Here is a 17,652-nt window from a genome sequence, read left to right as displayed (position 1 = left end):
TTTTTTTCTTTTAAAAAGCCACATAATAAAACCACTAATGAAACGATAACAATCTACGTCACATAGAAGTGAAAAAATACCCAAAAGTAGCAGCTTCAACTTTAATGAGATGAAAGTGCACTATGGAAAATGTTGGCCTTGCTGCATTTGGGATTTATATAGTTACTTAGTAACATTGTTTAAGAACTACTGAATCTTAATACAGCCCTGCATAAAAATAGTTTATATTATGTGAAAAACTAAGAGAAGGCTTATTATTTGGGAACCCTAAAGAGCAATCATCAGTAACTTTTCTAAGACCATGTTTTACTGAAAAAACAAATATGTGTGGCTATCTTTTACATTTAAAAGACTGAAAATTTAAAACATTATGGCAAAAATCAGTATTTAAGATTAAAAATATTTAAAATTAAAAATTAACTAAAATATTTTATTTTAAATGATAAAAATAAATTTAAGATTAAAAATCTTAAATATTTTTATACATGCTGAGGTACTGTGTATGTGAAATGTCTATGATACCAGTGTCTGTTTTAAAAATTTAAAACCGATTATGTTTCTGGCATAATAAAAAATCATTAAATTAAATCATTGTTTTATATTCATGTGGAGTGTTGTTGAAAAACTTGAAAATATATGACATTTTGCCAGAATCATCATGTCATGTACATATATGTATTATCCCTATCTAACCCTATCTAAAGAAAAGGTTGCCTGGGTGTGGAGGCTCACACCTAAAATTCCACCACTTTGGAAGGCTGAGGTGGGTGGATCACCTGAGGTCGGGAGTTAGAGACCAGCCTGATCAGTATAGAGAAACCCTGTCTCTACTAAAAATACAAAATTAGCTGGGCCGGGTGGTACATGCCTGTAATTCTAGCCACTAAGGAGGCTGAGACAGGAGAATTGCTTGAACCTGGGAGGTAGTGGTAACAGGGAGCCAAGGTTGTGCCATTACACTCCAGCCTGGGCAACAAAAGCAAAATTCCATAAAAAAAGGTTAATCTGTATTAGTATATTTATATTTAATTGGAAATGTCCATGGAGTTGTCTAGTTTATATTCACTTTTTATTATATATGGATTTCTAGTATTTCTGACTTCTATACATTTAAACATTCTTGATTTGAGTAAATTCACTAAATACTTAAAAAAAAAACCTATGCAAGGCAGCTGTGTAGCTAAGGGAGGGACACATCCCCCTAATAGAAGTTTCTATGAAAATAACTTAATAATTTTAAATTAAATTTCAACTCTGATGTAATTTAACTTCTGTGACAGTGAGTAAAATTTGAGATAGACAAAAAGTGTTCAGATAAAGGGAAAGATTAATTAAATTATTTGAGTATAATCAGAGTTACGTTTTTCATTCCAGAACTTGCATTTTAAGAGAAATTCAAGGAAGTGCTGAAGGAACTAATGTTGGGTCTTCTGGTGAAAAGAGCCAGAATAGGAAAGCTAACTTTAAACATACTACAGATTCTCAAATGGAAGGTGAACCATATGAATATTGCAGGACTCCAAATGGAATAAAATTAGAAAGAATTAGACACTTGACTTCTAGGATTATAATCAGGAATATAAGAAGTTTTGAAAACGTCAGGTCACCCTATCCTGAGGAGGCCTACGTAAGAAAATGAGGGAAAGCCTGAAGACCAGCTGGAGAGTCCTTACCTCACTAAGAGCTGAGTCCCAGTAACTGTTGTCAAAAAGACTAGGGAAGTCATTTGTGAGAGAAAAAGCTATAGATCAGAAACCTGATAAGCAGAACATTGAAGGGCTAAAATCACAGTGGTTTATTTACAAACAATTGGGAGATTTAATAGAAACGGGGAATATGTTAAATGTAGAGTAGTCAGAGAGAGGCAAGTCTTGAATGAAGTGCCCAGATTAGGGAAATCTTGTGGTTGCCATTTTCCAAACATGGGATTCTCTTTTTTATTAGGTTCTAACTATTAATGATATGGATAGGAGGCAGGGAAGCACTGGGTAGAAGAAGGTGGGTCCCTGGCAAAGGCCCCATATCAAGCCTGGAAACCTGTGGCCCTAAATGGGAACAGGCATTCCTGTTTTTGTGCCCAAATGCTGCCTTTTGGCCCAGCATGCTCCCCAATCCTATACTCATATAAACCCCAAACCCCAGGCTCCACAAGCAGAAGAGCAGGAGAAACAGAAGAGCAGGAGAGTGGCAGAGCAGCACAACAAAGGAGAGAAGAGAAGGAGCATCTGAACATTGAGAGGAGTTCACCTGGTGAGGGTTGGAGAGGAGATTGGCCATGGGATGGCTGAACTCCAGATCATCTTCCCACTTCATCCTCTTTCCAGCTCCCCATCCATCTGAGAGTCACCTTCACCCAGCAATAAAATCCCCCACATTTACGATCCTTCAATTTGTCTATGTGATCTGACTCTTCTCGGACACCAGACAAGAATCCAGGTGCAAGAGGGCACTGAATAAGTTAACATTTAAGCTGTTTGTGGACAGCAGAGCTAAAAGAGCACTATAACACGCCCCCTGGGGCTTTGGGAGTCACAGACACCCAACCCTAGACACTACCGTAGAGCTGGAACCTAAAGTACTCACCTAGGCTCCTGCACCTGCTAGTCTGTGTGCTTCCCCTCCCATAAATGGTTTGAGTGTGTGGCAGCTGGAGAGATGAGCCACACTACTCTTGTACAACCTGTGAGGGGGGTCAGGGAACTCTCCCATTTCATTAATACCTTCGTGCATCTGGTATGGGTTCTTAAAGCAACATGACTCCTGGAGGGGCTAGCGCAAAATTCTGTTTAACTATCCATGTTCCAATAAGTAAATTTCTTTGAAAGCATAAGACCACCTGTTTTCTATTGCTGGAAGAATTCAGAGACAAGGTGTATCTTTGAATTCTTCAAAGTGAGAGTTTTCTTAATGACGGTCTTAGAAGGATTATTTATTTCACACACTGCACTTGAAGTTTGGTGTTTGATGAGAACCGCAAAGTATGGAAGGAATTGTATTTTGCACATTTGAAGTTACGATATCATTAGTCAATCCATCTATGTATAGGTTGCTGCAATAACCTTGATATTTGAATTTCTGATTGTATAGATTTTTTTTAAAATCCTTATTTTAATATGATGGCTTAAATACCAATATATGTTATGTATTACCTATGAATATAAATTAGCATTTAGAAAAAAATCTGAAAGTCAAGAATGTCTTAAACTAAATGTAGAATTAAGTAAAGTGACATCGTTTATGTCTTTTTTTTTTTTTTTGAGATGGAGTCTCACTCTGTCACCCTGGGTGGAGTCTCACTCTGTCACCCTGGCTCGAATACAGTGACGCTATCTTGGCTCACTGCAACCCCTGCCTCCCAGGTTCAAGCGATACTCCTACCTCAGCCTCCTAAGTAGCTGGGATTATAGGCACACACCACCATATCCAACTAATTTTTGTATTGTTAGTAGAGAAAGGGTTTTACCATGTTGTTCAGGCTGGTCTTGAACTCCTGACCTCATGATCTGCCCACCACAGCCTCCCAAAGTTCTGGGAATATAGGCGTGAACCACCATGCCTGGCCTTGTTTATGTCTTTTAAAACTTTGAGACGATCCTTTGAAACCTTGTTAACACCAATATTAAAGAAAAATAATTGACAATTAATATCCTAAATTAATTTGAAACTATAAGATGGTCCCTAAGCACTACCTAAATATAAGGCCAATATATGAGCCTTAAAAATCCCTTTTAATAAAAACTAACCTTAAACCACTTAAAACTGAAGGATAAACCTCAAGACTACTAAATTTCAGTAGTTCCCTTCAATACATTTTCTCTATACTAGCTTGTTTTTTTTGCTTTCTGCTGCTATTTTTTGTTTTATTTAGACTTTTTTTTCCCCTCTCTTCCTCCTGAGAGAAGGATAGAATGGTGGGAGAGCTAAAGATTCTCAGGGTTACAGGATAAATCCTGCTTGGCTGCATGTGACTGCCTCATTTAGCAGCTGGGAATACTGTAAAGCAATGCTCAGCACTCACTCTTATAGTCTTTTATGTAATATAATATATATTTTTAAAATTGATTGTAATTTTTTTAGCACTTTGGGGGCTGCTGGTGGTCTCTTTTTCAGGCTAAATAGACCAACTGCTGCTGCTAAAAGAGTTTATTCGACCACCCACACTCGGAAGCACAACCTCCTTCTCCCTGTGTTTCCCTGAAGTAGCAGTCAGCAAGGCCTGTGCAGTAATGACTGTGAGCAGCCTTCAGGCTCAGAAAAATGTCACAGCTTGATCCCTAGAGCCTCCAGTGCCCCCATTCAATCAGTGTTCAACTGCATGACGCACCCTGGAACTTAAAATGAAAGCCCTGGATTCATGGCCAAAAATACAAACTCCCTACCGGCTCTTCCTGTGGGAGTTATTGAAGTTCTTGGTTAGCTCACCAATGGTTACCTACACTCTCCTCTGTCCCAGATAGCAAGGAAAAAAGGCAAAACTGTAACATTTTCTGCACAAAGGCCTCAACTGGGATACAGAAAGACTTTGAAACAGCAGGCATATGTGTTTTAAAACAACATTTTGACAGATAAAGTCAAGTGATAAAATATAGCGAACTTATAATTATCCCTGCTATCGGAGGCAAGCGAAGAAGGTGACAGGTCAAAAGAGGGGCATGCTAACTCATAAAATTTCATTTTATTTTTCTCTGAAATTTCAGAATTTGAGTGATGTGTGTGTGTGTGTGTGTGTGTTTGTGTGTTCCCAATTATGGTAAAGGGTGATAATTTTCAGGCCTAGATAAATACAGAAAAATGGGAAAAGCAACAATAAATTAAAATTTTGCTTTATAAATATTTCCATTCCACTCTGCAGGATGTGGTACATGCAATTGCTCCAGGAGTGTTACATACAAAATATTGGGTGGCCTATGAGCATCTACATGAAAGAGACCTGATAAAAAATGAACCAGGAGAATGAGACACCATGTGGGGCAGTGATGTTCTCTCTCTCTACTACGGCATTTCAGACTAGCCTACTCCGAGCTGGATTGGCAGACACATCAGTGAATGCAGTCAAACTGGGATGTTATAACAAGATGAGCCAATTCAAAATGCAGGCTCACAGGTTCATGATATAAAAAATAGTTGGTGTTTTAAATCACAAAGTTTTCAGGTGATTTGTTGCATTACAAAGCCTATTTGGGGAAAAAAAATCCTTGAATTTTCTAATCATTATCATCACTTCAGTGAAAAGAACCATGCCTCAGGTTGTTCCGATGATAATCACCATTGAAACTGCTACAGTAACTATTGGCAGAGAGAAGCTCTTTTCATACTAGGATTGCCATGTTAACAGAATGTCAGGTAAGAGACTGATGGTCACCTGCCACCATTCCTGTCACCACTCTCATAATGTAGACATCTTGAATAAAGCAAAGATGAAAGGCAAATCGTAATGAATACTTGTTGGCATCCTTTGAGTGTGCAGACCCAATGTTGTCTGAAGGTACCACTACTTAGGATCTTTCCATTTCATAAGCCATTAATATCAATTATAATTTAAGTGACTCTAACTTGGGTTTTTGTTTTCTGTAATTAAAAGTCCAAACTAATACACATGGTGATATAATTTGGCTCTTGTTCCCACCTAAATCTCATGTCAAACTGTAATCCCCATGAGTGGGAGGAGGGACCTGATGGGAGGTGATCGAATTATGGGGGTGGACTTCTCCCTTGTTGGTCTTGTGATAGCTGATGAGTTCTCATGAGATGTGGTTGTTTAAAAGTGTGTAGCACTTCCCCTTTCTTTTTCTCTTTCTCTTCCTCTGCCCTGTGAAGATGTGCTTACTTTCCATCTGAGCAGATGTGCTTGCATTCCTTTCACCCTTCTTGTGTGATTATAAGTTTCATGAGGCCTTCTCAGCTATACCTTCTATGGAGCTGTGAGTCAGTTAACTTCTTTTCCTTATAAATTACATAGTCTCAGGTATTATAGTAATTTATAGCAATGCGAGCATGAACTAGCACACATGGTTATTATAAAATCAGAGTGAAAGAAAAATACAGTCACCTTTTATATCCATGAGGGAGTCATTGGTTCCAAGACCAGCCCCCCAACACTGAAATTCAAAAATGTTTAAGACCTTTATATAAAATTGTGCATTATTTGTAGATAATCTATGCACATCCCCTTGTATGCTTTAAATAATCTCTAGATTACTTATAATACTAATGCAATGAAAATTCTATGTGAGAATTTACATGCTGTATTTTTTATCTATATTATTTAAATTGTTGTATTATTTTTATTTTTATCATAAAAAATCTTCTTGATTACAGTTAGTTGAGCCCTTGAGGAATGGGTATGGAACCCATGGGTTTTCAGGGCCCACTGTATGTGTGTGTGTGTGTGTGTCTGTGTGTGTGTCTGTATGTGTAATATGACATTTATAAAATAAAGCAGAGATTGACAAAAATGTTCTATAATTCTATAAAATGCTGAATAGTAAATATTTTAAGTTCTGTGCTCCAAAAGGTCTCTGTTGCAACTATTCATCCTTGTCATTGCAGTGAGAAAGCTGCCATAGACATGTAAATGTATGAGTATGGTTGTGTTCCAACAAAACATCTATTTACTAAAAGCAGGCTATGGGAGCAACATCAGTGAATGGCAGAGTAAGGAATCTGAAGATTCCCTCTTCCAAGAAAGCAATTAAAAAAACTGGCAAAATTGACAGAGGCATTTTTTTTTCCAGATATCTAGAAATTATTTGAAAGGTGATGGCAAGTTAGAGACTGTATACAAGCATACGTAGCTGAATACCATAAGAACAGTAGATTTTACTGTATGTTAACCTCAATTATTCCCATTGCCCTCTTTAGTTCCAGGGTGTATCCTTGAACAATTAGCCTCCAATCAGTAAAATCCAGCAGCCTTGCACTCACCAGAGGGGGTAGAATTAGGTTGTAGTGCCTTCAAAATCTCATTTCCAGGTAATTATGATTTACTGATCTGTCTAGTATATATCATAAAGAATTTGACATTGCCCAGAGAGAGAGAGAGAGAGAGAGAGAGAGAGAGAGAGAGAGAGATCTGGCCTTTGCCTCACATTCTGGGAAGTAATCAACGTCATACAATTCTGTCATGAAAGGACGGTTTGTTTAGACCAAGGGTTGGCCATACCAGATCTAAGGATGGAGTGAGGCTTGCAACACCTAACAGTTTTAGGGTATGAAGTGATAAAGCTAGAAACAGTAACCATGTGATAAAGAAGTTGGAGGGTGTCTTTGGATCATATGATATCCGTTGACTTCAATATTGAATTGAGTCATGGGAATAATCACTCAATCATGTATATGTATGTAAGTCCCACCCCAAATCTCCAAATACCATATCTCTGGTGAGCTTCTCCAGTTGGCAGCACTACATGTATGTTGTCACATATTATTTCCGGAAAGACAGTGTGTCCTGAGGGCAACAGAATCTTCATGTTTAGAACTTTTCCAGGCTCTGCCCTGAATAACTCTTTCTTTGGATAATTTTAATTTGTATTTTTTCCTTATACTAAAGTAAAATCAATACTATAATAGTTTTTAATGTGTTTTGTGAAGACTTCTAGCAAATCATCAAAACTTAGAGTAGTTTTGGAAATTTCTCAAACCTGCAGTTTGTGTCCAAAGTCTTGGATAGACCTGGCAATGTAAAACTATATTGAAATCTAAAACTATTCCCTCAAATTTTGCGGTTTGTCTAACTCTAGGTAGCTGGTACCAGGAGTGGAGTGGGTGTTTGCAAGAATGGCCCTGACTCTCTGAAACATGTGGTTTGAAAAAAGAATGAATGAGTGGTAAAAGGATAAAGAATTTTTGAATGGTCATGGGGTCACCAACAGTATGGAGCTGCAGATGTGTTGTGATCAATTAATGAAAACAGAAGTTACCAACAGAGTTAAGAAATAATGGATCAAACTCCAGAAGAATTGGTTAACTGAATGCATAATGACATATGAAGTAGTAAGAAATAAACTAAATCTACAATTTCTTGCTTATTGATATTTGTGATAGCTAAAATTAAAGCAACAGAGAAAATTGAAGTGGATACTCATGCTGGGCCAATGTCGGAGTCTGGCTGGTTCAAGCTACAGCTTCTTGCTTCACCTGTCCTACCAATAAGTAAAATTAATATAAAAACAAAACTAAAAAATATATTAAGATAAATGCTGACTTTGGGCCTGGCTGATATCTTTACTAGTCTGAATCATAACCTTCAGGCCCCTAGTCAAATCACAACCTACAGGCCCCATAACCTAAAAGCCCCTACCAAGGGGTAAAGTAACTGGTAGGGGTCTGTAGGTTCTGATTCAGATTTTGGTCACTCATTTATGTGAGTGAGCAAAATGATTACAGGGTAGGAAAAAGACATTTCTGGTATGCCTTGGCATGGGAACCCCATGCACTATGCTTCCAATAAAAAATGAAAATGAATGTTGTTTCAGAGACCTAGGAAATACCTCAAACATATCTACATACACATAATGTTAAATTTAAAGGACATGAAAGAGATAGGAAAATATTTGAAGAAATAATTGCTTAAACCTTTCTAAGTTTGATGAAAGACACTAATCTACACATGCAAAAAATCTCATTAGATTCCAAGAGATCCACCTAGATATATCATAATAAAAGGGTTAAAAGCCAAACAAGAAGACTAACTTGAAAGTTGCAAGAGAGAAGTGATTCATAACTTGTAAAAATTCCTCAATAAGATCAACAACTGATTTTTCATCATGACATATTCAAAGTGCTAGAAGATTAAAAAGTTATCAGCCAAGAATTCTATGTTGACAAAACTATCCTCCAAAAATAAAGAAAAATGTAAACATAATCAGCTTTAAAAAAAACACATAAAATATGCTGTTAGCTAATCTGTTTTACTAGACATACCAAAGAAAATTCTATCCTTCAGGGTGAAATGAAAGAACATTAGACAATAACTTGAAACTATTTGAAGAAATGAAGAAGAAATGTAGTTAAGGTAACTACATGGTCACACAAAAAATAGGGTAAATGTATTTATTTTTTGTAACATTCCCATCTCATTTGAAAGACAACTTTATAAAGCAATAATTATAAATTTATATTTATTGTCACAAAATAAAGATGTAACTTGTATGATAATTAGAGTAATGGAGGGCTGAAACTATAAAACAGCATACAATGTTTTTTATACTATTGAAGTTAAGCCAGTATTAATCTGAACTAGATTGTTCTAAATTAAAATATAAATCATATTTACCAGGGCAGGCACAAAGAAACAAACTAAAATATATAATGAAAAGTATAATAAAGGAATTAAAAGGTAGAAAAATTATCTATTTAACATACATACACAAAAAGGCAGCAATAGAATCAAGGACACACAAAACATAAGACATACAGAAAACATAAATAACAGAGAAATCCAAATTTTATGAGCAATTAAGTTAAATGAAAATAGATTAAATATCAGAATTGAAAGCTAGCAATTAACAGAATTAATTTTTTAAAAAAACTATCTGACTATATACTGTCTAAAAGAGAGAGAATTTAGATTCAAAGAGTAAACCTAAAGTGAAAGGATGAGAAAAAAATATATTCTGCAAATAGTGAATGAAAATAACTAAAAAGAGAGCTAAAGTGGCTATAGAAAATAGGCTTTGAAGTGAAAATTGTTATAAGTAAGGAAATTTTGTAATAATGAATGGGTTAAACCATCAAACACCTATAAAAATTATAAACATGTATGCATCTGACAACAGATCACCAAAATACATGAAAGAAGAATTTTCAGAATCAAGGGAGATGTAGAATATTTAACAATAACAATCAGAGACTTCAGTACCCCATTTACAATAATGGATAGAAAAAGGCAGATGATTAACACTATGTGGAAAACTTGAACAGTACTTCCAGTCAACTATACCTCCCAGATATCTATGGAACAATCCACCCAAAAACAGCAGGATATGCATTCTTCCCAAGTACACATGAAACATTTACACAGATAGGTCAAGTTTAGGTAAAAATATAAGGCGCTGCAATTTCAAAGAGTAGGTATCATGTAAAGTATGTTTTCTGATCACAATGGGATTAAATTAATAATCAATAGTAGATGAAAATTGGGAAATTCACAAATATGTAAAAATTCAAAGACTCGCTCTTAGCCAATGATTCAAAGATAAAAATCATAGAAGAATTAAAAATACTTTGAGATGAGTGAAACAAAAGCCTAATGCACTATATCTTATGGATTATTATCTAAAAGAAATCACCTTGAAGGAAATTTGTATCTATAATGATATATATTAAAAAAGAAAAAAAATTCTTATCAATGAACTAGAATTTTACCTAAAAAAACAGAAAACAATTGAGCAAACTAAAGCCTTACTATGGTTTGACTGTGTCCCCATCTAACATCTCATCTTGAATTTGAATCCCCATAATCCCAATAATTCTTGAGTGTCAAGGGTGGGACTTGATGGAGGTAATTGGATCATGGGAGTGGTTTCTCCCATGCTGTTCTTGTGATAGTGAGTATCACAAGTTCTGATGGTCTTTAAGCACCTGGCATTTCCCATGTTTGCTCTCACTCTGTCCTGAGGCCTCCCCTCAGGAAACTTACAATCAGAATTGTTAATCAATTAAACCTCTTTTCTTTATAAATTACCCAGTCTCAGGTATTTCTTCATAGCCTGTACACTGACTACTACAGTAAGATGGTACCTAGTGGGGTGCTGCTATAAAGATACCTGAAAATGTGGAAGCGACTTTGGAGCTGGGTAACAGGTAGAGAGGTTCAATCAGTTTGGAGAGCTCAGAAGAAGACAGGAAAGTATAGGTAGGAAAGTTTGGAACTTCCTAAAGACTTGTTGAATGGCTTTGACCAAAATGCAGAGAGTGAGATGGACAATAAAGTCCCGGCTGAGGTGGTCTCAGATGGAGATGTGGAACTTGTTGGGAACTGGAATAAAGGTCACGCTTGCTATGCTTTTGCAAAGAGACTGGTGGCATTGTGCCCCAGACCTAGAGATCTATGGAACTTTGAACTTGAAAGAGATGATTTAGAGTATCTGGTGGAAGAAATTTCTAGGTGGCAAAGCATTTGAGAGTAATCAGCACTTAAAAGTTTGGAAAATTTGCAGCCTGATGATGCAATAGAAAAGAAAAAGTCGCTTTCTGGGGAGAAATACAAATCCACTGCAGAAATATGCTTAAGTAATGAAAAACCAAATGTGAATCACCAAAACAATGGGAAAATATCTCCAGGACATGTCAGAGATCTTCTAGGCAGTCCCTTCCATCACAGACCTTGAAGCCTAGGAGAAAAAAATGGTTTTGTGGGCCAGGCCCAGGGCCCCTTGCTCTCTGAAGCTTTTGAAATGGTGCCCTGCATCCCAGCTGCTTCAGCTCCATCCATGGCTAAAAGGAGCCAAGGTATAACTCAGGCCATTGCTTCAGAGTGTGAAAGCCCCAAGCCTTGGTAGGTTCTATGATCTTGAGCCTGTGGGTGCACAAAAGCCAAGAATTGAGGTTAGAGAACCTCAGTCCAGATCAGAGGATGTATGAAAATGCCTGGATGTTCAGACAGAAGGCTCCTACAGAGGCAGAGCCCTCATGGAGAACATCTGTTAGGGCAGTTCAGAAGGAAAATGTGGGGTTTTATCCCCATACAGAGTTCACACTGTGACACTGCCTAGTGGAACTGTGAGAAGACGGCCACTGACCTCCCGATCTCAGAATGGTAGACCCACTGACAGTTTTCATCATGCACTTGGAAAAGCTACAGACACTCAATGCCAGCCTGTGAAAGCAGGTGGGAGGGTAGCTTCCTTAAACCCATAGGGGTGGAGCTCCCAAAGTCGTAGGAGCCCACCTCTTGCATTAGCATGACCTGGATATGAGACATGGAGTCAAAGGAGATCATTTTGGAACTTCGAGGTTTAATGATTGCCCCACTGGATTTTGGACTTTCATGAGGCCTGTATTCCCTTTGTTTTGGCCAATTTGCCTGGGTCCCCGTTGTATCCAGGAAGTAATTAACCTGCTTTTGATTTTACAGGCTCATGGTGGAAGGGATTTAACTTGTCTCAGATGAGAAATTGGTCTTTGCCTTTTGGGTTAATGCTGGAATGAGTTAAGACTTTAGAGGACAATTGGAAATGCATAATTGTGTTTTGAAATGTGAGAACATGAGATTTGGATGAGGTCAGGGGCAGAATGATTTGGCCTAGTTGTGTCCCCACCAAAAATTTCATCTTGAATTATAATCCTGATGATTCCAATTATCCCCACATGTCAAAGGTGAGAACAGGTGGAGGTAATTGGATGATGGGAGTGGTTTCCTCCCTGCTGCTCTCATCTTAGTGAGTGAGTCTCACAAGATCTGATGGTTTTATAAGTGACTGGCATTTCTCCTGCTTGCACTCTCTCCATCCTACCACCCTCTGAAGAAGATGCCTGCTTCTTGTTTGCCTTCTGCCATGATTGTAAGTTTCCTGAGGTTTCCCCAGCTATGTGGAACTGTGAGTCAGTTAAAACTATTTCCTTTTTAAATTACCTGATCTTGGCTATTTCATCAGAGCATTATGAGAATGGACTAATATCAGCCTGCATAAGCATAAGTAAGTACTTACTTATGATTACAGCAGAAAAAATTAAATAGAGAAGAGAAAAAATACAAAAAAGCAACGAAACCCAAAGTTGGGTACTTGAAATGATCAATAAAATTCATAAAACTTTAACTAGAATGATCAAGAAAAAAATGAAAAAGAAGTTTCAAATTATTAAAAGCCAAACTGAAAGGAGAGAAATTATTACCAATCTTATGCAAATAAAAAGAATTATAATGGAATACTATGAAAAACTGCTTAATAGAAAATTGGTCGAATAAATCAGATGAAATAGAAAAAAATTATACAAGTTGTACACTACCAAAACTGACTTAAGAAGATATAGAAAATCTGAATAGACCTATAGCAAATAAAGAGATGAAAAGTTTCCATAAAGAAAAATCCCAAAACAATATGATTTCTCTGATGATTTCTACCAAATATTTAAAGAAGTGCTGATACCAATCCTTTATAAACTGTTCTGGAAAATAGAAGAGTATGAATGCTTCTTCACTCAATATCTGAAGGCTTTATTATACTGAAATGAAATCATGACAAAGATATCACAATAAAAGAAAACTACAGACCAATTACTTTTATGAATATAGATGCAAATTTTCTCAACAATATACTGGTAAAGTCAATCCAGCAATATAGAAAAAGTACCATACAACATAACCAAGTTCAGTTAATTCCAGGAATGTAAGATTGGTTCAACATACTAAAAATCAATCAGTGTAATACCTCATGTACCATGTTATAGAATAAAGAACAAAACCTTCACTATTTTCTCAAAAGATGCAGAATAATCACTTCACAAATTCAACATCCTTTCATGATAAAACATTCAACAAACCATGAATATAAGAAATTTCCTCAATCTGATAAAACATCTACAAAAAAATTCAGAGCTAACATCATATTTCATGGTGAAACACTCAAAGTTTTTACTTATAATATAGAAAAAGACAAGGATATTCGCATTACTACTTCTATTCAAGATTGTGCTAGAGGTTTTATAAAGGACATTTGATGAAAAAAGAAATAAAAGGCATACAAATTGGAACGTGAAAAATAAAAAACTATCTCTACTTGCAGATGATATTATTTGTGTACAGAAGATCTTAAGAAGTCAACAGCAGACAATTAGAGCTAGTAAACAAGTTCAGCAAATTTGCCAGATTCAAAGTCCATATTAAAAAAATGGATTGTATATTTATAGACCAGCAATTAACACTCTAAAAATGAAATTAAGACAATAATTGCTTTTAAAATTGTTTTTAAAATAAAAGTGCTTAGGAATAGTTTAACAAATGAAGTGAATAATTTATACAGTGAAAATGATAAAACATCATTGAAGGAAATTAAAGAAAACCTGAGTAAGTGGAATTGCATCCCTTGCTCAAGGATAAACAGACTTTAGTATTTAAGAAGCAAAACTTCTCAAGTTAATCTCTTACCATACTGTAATCCCTATCAAAATCCCAGCTATGTTTCTTTATAAATTTATAAGCAGATCCTAACATTTATATGGAAATGCAAGGGACCTAGCATAGCCAAAATAACCTTGAGAAAGAAATACAAAGTTAGAATTCACAATTCTCCATTTCTAAACATACTACAAAATCTTTTTTTTTAATTGTATTTTAGGTTCTGGGTACATGTGCAGATCATGCAGGATTGTCACATAGGTACATACATGGCAAGGTGATTTGCAGCCTTCATCCCCCCATCACGTATATCTGGTATTTCTCCCCTTTATAACCCTCCCCACCCTCCCCACGCCTGCTGTCCAACCCCTAGCACCCCCCTACTAACCACAGTGTGTGATGCTCCCCTCCCTGTGTCCACGTGTTTTAATTGATCAACACACACCTATGGGTGATAACATGCGATGTTTGGTTTTCTGTTCTTTTGTCAGTTTGCTGAGAATGATGGTTTCCAAATTCATCTATGTCCCTATGAAGGACACAAACTCATCGTTTTTTATGGCTGCGTAGTATTCTGTGGTGTATATGTGCCACATTTTCTTTATCCAATCTATTGATGATGAACATTTGGGTTGGTTCCAGGTCTTTGCTACTGTATACAGTGCCACAGTGAACATATGTGTGCAGGTGTCTTTATAGTAGAATAATTTATAATTCTTTGGGTATATACCCAGTAATAAGATTGCTGGGTCAAATGGTATTTCTATTTCTAGGTCCTTAAGGAATCCCACACTGTCTTCCACAATGGTTGAACTAATTTACACTCCCATCAACAGTGTAAAAGTGTTCCTATTTCTCCATATCCTCTCCAGCATCTGTTGTCTCCAGATTTTTAATGATCGCCATTCTAAATGGTGTGAGATGTTATCTCAATTTGGTTTTGATTTGCATTTCTCTAATGGCCAGTTATGATGAGCATTTTTTCATATGTTTGTTAGCCTCATCAATATCTTCTTTTGTAAAGTGTCTGTTTGTATCCTTTGCCCACTTTTTGATGGATTTGTTTGTTTGTTTTTTTCCTGTAAATCTGTTTTAGTTCTTTGTAGATTCTGGATATTAGCCCTTTATCAGATGGGTAGCTTGCAAACATTTTTTCCCATTCTGTTGGTTGTTGGTTTGCTTTAATGATTGTTTCCTTTGCTGTACAGAAGCTCTGGAGTTTAATTAGATCCCATTTGTCTATTTTGCTTTGTTGCCACTGCTTTTGGTGTTTTAGCCATGAAGTCCTTGCCTATGCCTACGTCGTGAGTGGTTTTGCCTAGGTTTTCTTCTAGAGTTTTTATGATGTTAGGTCTTGTGTTTAGATCTTTAATCCATCTGGAGTTAATTTTAGTGTAAGGTGTCAGGAAGGGGTCCCGTTTCTGCTTTCTGCACATGGCTAGCCAGTTTTCCCAAAACCATTTATCAAACAGGGAATCCTTTCCCCATCGCTTGTTTTTCTCAGGTTTGTCAAAGATCAGATGATTGTAGATGTGTGGTGTTGCTTCTGAGGCCTCTGTTCTGTTCCATTGGTCTATGTCTCTGTTTTGGTACCAGTACCATGCTGTTTTGATCACTGTCACCTTGTAGTATAGTTTGAAGTCAGGCAGCACGATGCCTCCAACTTTGATCTTTTTGCTTAGGATTGTTTTGGCTATCTGGGCTCTCTTTTGGTTCCATATGAAGTTTGACGTAGCTTTTTCCAGTTCTGTGAAGAAGGTCATTGATAGCTTGATGGGGATAGCATTGAATCTATAAATTACTTTGGGCAATATGGCCATTTTCACAATGTTGATTCTTCCCAACCATGAGCATGGGTTGTTTTTCCATCTGTTTGTGTCCTCTTTTATTTCATTGATCAGTGGTTTGTAGTTCTCCTTGAAGAGGTTCTTTACATCTTTTGTTAGTTATATTCCTAGGTATTTTATTCTCTTTGTAGCAATAGTGAATTGGAGTTCAGTTTTGATTTGGCTGTTTGTCTGTTATTGATATATAGAAATGCTGTGATTTCTGCACATTGATTTGGATCCTGAGACTTTGCTGAAGTCACTTATCAGTTTCAGGGGGCTGAGATGATGGGGTCTTCTAAATATACAATCATGTCATCTGCAAATAGAGACAACTTGGCTTCCTCTTTTCCTAATTGAATACACTTTATTTCTTTTTCTTGTCTGATTGCTCTGGCTAGAACTTTCAATACTATATTGAATAGGAGTGGTGAGAGAGGGCATCCTTTTCTTGTGCCAGATTTCCAAGGGAATGCTTCCAGGTTTGCCCATTCAGTATGATTCTATGACCAGATTTTTCTTGAGTGCTGGTGAGGCACAGCTCCTGTGGGTTCTTGGCCTCCAACCTCTTAAAAAATAAGCAGTGGGGCTGCTGCAGGTGACTGTATGCTCATAAATGTAAATATCAGACCCAAGAAGTGTTGCAGAAAGGTGATTTTATTTAGGTAGAGAAAAAAGAAGGAAAGGATAAGAAGAGAAAGGCTTCCATGAAGAGTGTGGAAGGGGATTCCAGAGGAGAAATCTGGCCAGGTGTGTGGATATGGACTTTTATCCTGGAAAGAACCCCCACCTTCTCCAAGACCCTGGGCCAATGAAAGGAGTTCCTTAGAATTTACGCTGGAGTGATTGACTTTTAGTTTCTTCCTACACATGCGAAATTCAATCATAAACCACTGAATCTCCTGAGTGGAGAGAGATGGGAGCAGGCCATGGTGCTGGAAAATTCTTGCCCTTAAAACTACACCCCTTCATGGACCCAGAAAGAGAATACATTCCCTTAATATTGGCTGTGGACTTGTCATAAATAGCTTTTATTATTTTGTGATATGTACTGTCGGTACCTAGTTTATTGAGGGTTTTTAGCATAAAGGGCTGTTGAATTTTGTCAAAGGCCTTTTCAGCATCTATTGAGATAATTGTGTGGTTTTTTGTCTTTGGTTCTGCTTATGTGATGGATTACATTTATAGACTTGTGTATGTTGAACCAGCCTTGCATCCCTGGGATGAACCCTACTTGATCATAATGAATAAGCTTTTTGATGTGCTATTGCAGTCTCTTTACCAGTATTTTATTGAAGATTTTTGCATCAATGTTCATCATGGATATTGGCCTGAAGTTTTCTTTTTTAGTGGCATCTCTGCCCAGTTTTGGCATTAGAGTGATGTTAGTCTTATAAAATGAATTGGGGAGGATTCCCTCTTTTTGTATTGTTTAGAATATTTTCAGAAGGAGTGGTACCAGCTCCTCTTTGTATGTCTGGCAGAATTCGGCTGTAAACCCAACTGGACCTGGGCTATTTTTGGCTGGTAGGCTATTAATTGCTGCCTCAACTTCAGCCCTTTTATTGGTTTATTCAGGGATTCAACTTATTCCTGGTTCAGTCTTGGGAGAGTACAAATGTCCAGGAATTTATCCATTTCTTCCAGATTTACTGGTTTGTGTGCATAAAGGTTTTTGTAGTAATCTCTCATGGTAGTTTGTATTTCTGTGGAATCAGTGGTGATGTCCCCTTTATCATTTTTTATTGCCTCTATTTGATTCTTCTCTTT

The sequence above is a fragment of the Callithrix jacchus genome, chromosome 2 (assembly GCF_049354715.1).
Source record: "Callithrix jacchus isolate 240 chromosome 2, calJac240_pri, whole genome shotgun sequence".
Lineage (NCBI taxonomy): Eukaryota > Metazoa > Chordata > Mammalia > Primates > Cebidae > Callithrix > Callithrix jacchus.
The sequence above is the reverse complement of the archived record's forward strand: the minus strand, read 5'-3'. Positions refer to the sequence as shown.